Here is a 5,641-nt window from a genome sequence, read left to right as displayed (position 1 = left end):
GAAAACGCTGAACTACATTATAAGAACATTGCTAACAATGCAGGAAGTCTTAGGTAACCGATTAAGACTTGGCCATAAAGCTTGAAAGTGATGTCACTTCCCCCGATTTCATGGGACCTCAACGCTGTTTTTAGCCGAAAATCGTCGCATGTAATCCAATGGCGGCATTAAAATGATATTTCGATCCCCTTCGAGTTGTGCCACGAGCTCCAAATATGTTGTTTCTGATATTTTTGTTTAATTTTTCGTACTTCACATTTTTCATGCAGACGGCCTCGGAACAAAACATTGATACTTCTGCATGAATTATCTTCAGCCTCTTAAACAGCATATTTAGCCCAGCGCATATAATGACTGAGATTGGAAGATAATTACACTGCATGAAAAGAGGAATTTGTGGATGAGTTTTGCACCTTAAATTGCTTCATACCTCAAGCCACAGCATTTGCGGCTCCCCCATGCCCCCCTCCCATCCCCTTCTTAGAAGAGCCTTTAATATGTAAATGCCAGTGATCAGGTCGGGAGCTGCCCCAGTCAATTTCAAGTGGGGTGGGGTGGGGTGAGGTCAGGTGGGTGGGAGGGAGTGGGTGGTCGGCAGGCCTGTTTCTAGGATTTTGGGGTCCCTAGGCAACGGGATTGTTGGGGGCCCTAGGGCATTTTTTGGCCTTTTACTAAAATGTGTGTGTGTGTGTGTGTCTGTGTGTGTGTAGGCTATGTTTTTTCACGCTGCCCAGTGGTGTTTTTCAGAATCACTAACCATTAAACCAGGGGTAGGGAACCTATGTCTCGAGGGCCCTTGAGGCCGTTTTATCCGGCCCCTGATATCATTATAATGTTTTGCAACTTCACAGGAATCTTAGAAATTACATTTCCAATGCAATTAAGTTAGCCTATATTCAGGGGACCTAGAAAAGGTGGGGACTGTTTTAAAGGTGTCTACCTTTAAAGATGTCTATATGTCTATATAGGCCTAAAGGTGTCTATATAGGCCTAAATTTTATGGGGAAATCCTGATTTGTGTTCATAGTACGGCCCCCGGAGGATTTTATGACCATGGTAGGAATTTGAAGTGGCCCCTCGAATGAAAAAGGTTCCCCACCCCTGCATTAAACCTTTCTACTAGCCACAGCTTTGCTGTCAGTACATTTTATTATGATACTATAAGCTCAGAAATTAAGTTGATCAAACAATTCGATCTGTGCTATAAACATTTAGCCTAAATGAACCTACAGAATAGGCTATCAAAATAGAATCATCTGAATGATCTTTCTTGGACATACATTTTGAAGTGACCCTTCGAATTAAAAAGGTTCCTCAGCTGCTTTTGAGGAAAAACATCAATGTGCTTGGCCACTCTGGTTTTTAAATGGTATTCTGAACTAAAGCAAGGATTGTTCAAGTTAGTTGAAAATAGACCGTCTCTGGTTAAATTAGTTCTACACCAAGCCTTTAGGTGGCAGTAAAACGAATTGGCACAATGCGAATTCCACACACAAGCCACAAAGAAGCCATCAGCCGCGGTCAACAGCACCTTCCTGATTGAACAGAACCACGTTGTCTGTGTGGTTTACAAGTTTCTTGGCGATATGGGGGGAAAGTTCCTCACATACCAACGGAAAATGGGCTTCATATACATGTAAGTACATTTTACTCAACTGTGGTTTAAAGTTTCAGTACTCAAGAGCGATTGAATAGCTCCTCTGAACACAGATCCGCCATTGCTAAGTTATGGCACAGCCGCTTTACATAGCTGGTAGCTCAAGTCCCCTCAATGTGACTACACTAGTTGCTGCTGTACGCTAGTAAATTCTGATGACTTGCGAGCATCGTAATGACAAAATGCTGTGGTGAAACAGTGAATATGTTAACTATACTTGTTGATGGTAAATTGTTTGACATTGCTCGTTCTCAGTTGCCTTTCCCCTGCCTAAAGATAGACAAAGGCTACCGTTAGCATGCTATTGCGTTAGCTCATCAACTAGATGCTGGGCCCTGCTCATTTTTCACGTCTGCCCGGTATTTCGCTGATGAACTAACGCTTAGACGCCTTGCCAATGTATTTTACAGCGGCAAAAATGCATCTAGGCGACGTTGGAAAGACTGGTGTGCCGTCTGTGTATGTTGGTTTTCAGTGCTGGGCAGTAGCGAAGCGACTAGTTTAATTACATTCTCTAGTAGCTTGGTCGTAGCGTCACTACTATTACTATGTATCGAGTAGCTAACATCCCTTGAAACACCTTGCCCTTTCACCAAACCGACCGATTCTTCCTTGTTGCGTTCTATATTATGAAAGCTAACCGTGAGTAGTTCTGGCGGCAGCTCTCAGTAACGCGAGCCCAATGTATCAGCGCGAGCTCAATGTCGACCAGAGTGGTCAAGTTGAGCACGCCACCCTGAAAACAACGTGAAATACCCTGCCATTTGCAACAGTAGGCAACCTGTCCTTTAAAAGTATGGGTCCTCAAAACAGCACTTGTTGCACAAATAAGTGTAGATGGCCTCTTCAAGAAATTGAAATTATGTATGGTCACTTTTTCTTATTGTTTCACGTGGAGGTCTACTGACCTTGTCTAAATAATGTAGGCTAGTTTATGTCCATGTATTATATTAGGACCCAAGGTTAATGGGTTATTCTATTTACCATGTTTTCACAGGCTGCTGTCTCATAATATGGCGAAGACGAGTCACCTGAAGGCCTAACTCGCCATAGAAGACTGAAAGAATGTAAGATTAACTTCTTTGTGACCAATATGACTTGCTCATTGATACATTTGCTATGTCAATATGAGGTGCATGGCAAAATATTTAATTTATTTGTCTCGCTTCTAGGAGCTGTAGAAACAACAGGGTGTTCTTTTTCAGGGTATTCTTTTTTATAGAACTGGACAGGTCATTTATTCGTTCCCCTTGTTTTTTGAAGTGTCCTGCAGGATGCTGTGTCCTGCAATCCTGTGTGCTGTGCTACAGACGCGTGTGGAGGTCAACCCAAAATGGGCACAGTCTCACCACAGAAGAGTGAAAGAGGGTAAGCTTAACCTATAGCCTACGTCAGGGTCGGGGAACGTTTCTCATTCGAAGGGCCGCTTCAAATTCATTCGAGGGGCCGTAAAAGTCCTCCAAGGTCCGTACTGTGAACACAAACCAGGATTTTCCCCATTCACTTCAGGCCTATATTCAGTCCCTCCAGGAAAATCGCGATGTTCAATGAAGGCAGCCACACTTAAACAAACACCACCTTCTTTAGGTTCCCTGAATATAACTTAATTGTATTGCAAATGTATTTTCTAAGATTCCTTTACAAAATGTCATATTTCATGTGAAGCTGAATAGCATTAAAATTATATCGGGGGGCCAGATAAAACTACCTCAAGGGTCGCAAACGGCCCTAGAGACATAGGTTCCCCACCCCTGGCCTACATTGTCAATATGACTTGTGCTACTTTATAGATAAGTAATCAATGCTGTGCATTGCTATGTTTTGATTTATTTTCTTACATCCTACAGATCCTGGCAGGGAGACGGTAGTGTCCTGCAGAATGGTGATGGGCCAATCTTACAAGAGACCACAGAAAACTGATATAGTGTAAGATTATCCCTGTTGGGCTCAATAGGTCTTGCTTATTGACATATTTGCTATGTCAATATGACGTGCATGACAAAGTATTTATTTATTTGTCTCGCTTCTAGGAACTATAGAAACAACAGTGCCTGCTGCAGTATAACGAGGACACCCTGAGCAGAGAGCTCCAATAGACCCAGGTCCAGTGTCTTGGCAGGGTGAAATGGCACTGATATGGGTATGTACTAATGTCAGTTAAAATGAATGAATTAATTAATTCTCATATCTGAATAATGTGAACACTGGATTAACCACACACACACACACACACACACACACACACACACACACACACCCTAGGCCTAGATGATTTGGACCCAAGGTTACCTTTACCACAGCTCTGGCACATCAATTTTCATTTGTTTAATAACTGGTCAGGTAATTTATTCATTCCCCTTGTTTTTTTTTGTTTTTTTTTTTGTAGTGTCCTGCAGGATGCTGTGTCCTGCAATCCTGTGTGCTGTGCTACAGACGCGTGTGGAGGTCAACCCAAAATGGGCACAGTCTCACCACAGAAGAGTGAAAGAGGGTAAGCTTAACCTATAGCCTACGTCAGTGGTGGGGAACCTTTCTCATTCGAAGGGCCAATTCAAATTCACCCGAGGGGCCGTAAAAGTTCTCCAAGGGCCGTACTATGAACACAAACCAGGATTTTCCCCTTCACTTTAGACCTATATTGAAGGCAGCCACATTTAAACAAACACCACCTTCTTCAGCTTCCCTGAATATAACTTAATTGTATTGCAAATGTATTTTCTAAGGTTCCTTTACAAAATATGTCATATTTTATGTGAAGCTGAATAACATTAAAATTATATCAGGGACCAGATAAAACGGCCTCAAGGGTCGCAAACGGCCCTCAAGACATAGGTTCCCCACCCCTGGCCTACATTGGCAATATGACTTGTGCTACTTTATAGATAAGTTCTCAATGCTGTGCATTGCTATGTTTTGATTTATTTTCTTACATCCTACATATCCTGGCAGGGAGACATAGTGCATGAGACCATAGAAGACTGAAATAGGAGATTATCCCTGTTGGGCTCAATATGACTTGCTTATTGATATATTTGCTATGTCAATATGAGGTGCATGGTGAAGTATTAATTTATTTGTTGTTTCTACAGCTCCCAGAAGTGAGACTGAATGCCTGTTGCAGTATGACGAGGACGCAGTGACCAGAGACCTTCAGTAGACCCTGCTGGCATGATTGGCGTCTGAAGAATATGAAATCAACAGCAATGTTTATAATGTTGTACATACCTGTATAGTCTGTATTAAAAGGCAGTACCTGTAGTATTTTTCCTCTTACTTTCATATTTACCACATATTTACTATGAATTGACAACTTTTACTAAAATCCATTTTTGCATGTGCCCTGACTAAAACTATCCTTAAACCTAACCTGTCAGAGATGTAACAACAACCTGCTCTTAGCAATGTGGCAGCAGTCTACTTGGATGCAGCGGGGAACATAGAACCCTTTTTTGAAAAAGCATTGTATGTTTCTGAGTTTTATGAATTGTGCCCTTCCCAAACATCATGCATAGGCTAAGCGTATCTATGACACGCTGATTTGAACTCACTATCGCGTGTGTCCAATACGCATTTTCAAGTTAAGTCGTGCTCCACAACGCCCTGTGACAGGTTAGGTTTAGGGATGGTTTTGGTTTAGGCACAATTTAGGTAGAAATTCGTCTAATCTCGCTGTTCTTGGCAAAAGTAAAGCAGCAGAAACATTACTTCACTGACAGGTTAGGTTTAGGGGTGGTTTTGGTTAGGGCACAGCAAAACATATTTGCGTTTAGTAACAGAAATGCGCTGTGACAAAACAAAATCGCCGACACGGCGGGAAAACCGCAAACCTCGTCACTAGTCAAAAGTGCATGAAAGCGCTTTACCGTTGCGTTGAGGAGCACGCTTTGAATTCAAAATGCGTCGCACCATGCACTAGCGTGCGATACGTACGCTAAAGCATGATGACAGCCTGCCCAAACTTAACCTGTCGGTAATGAAATGTTT

At 42.3% G+C, this 5,641-nt stretch overlaps 1 long non-coding RNA gene across 1 annotated transcript; it reads left to right on the top strand.

Moving 5' to 3' along the window:
- The first annotated feature begins 1,552 nt into the window (after positions 1-1,552).
- Positions 1,553-4,997, top strand: LOC134439215 (uncharacterized). The gene is made up of 7 exons (XR_010032730.1): positions 1,553-1,636; positions 2,655-2,724; positions 2,921-3,025; positions 3,505-3,583; positions 3,688-3,797; positions 4,044-4,148; positions 4,747-4,997. It is a non-coding gene; the product is annotated as an uncharacterized LOC134439215 (long non-coding RNA).
- The last annotated feature ends 644 nt before the right edge of the window (positions 4,998-5,641 follow it).

Source organism: Engraulis encrasicolus, chromosome 22, assembly GCF_034702125.1.
Source record: "Engraulis encrasicolus isolate BLACKSEA-1 chromosome 22, IST_EnEncr_1.0, whole genome shotgun sequence".
NCBI classification, from domain to species: Eukaryota; Metazoa; Chordata; class Actinopteri; order Clupeiformes; family Engraulidae; genus Engraulis; species Engraulis encrasicolus.
This window is presented reverse-complemented; position numbering and strand designations above follow the sequence as displayed.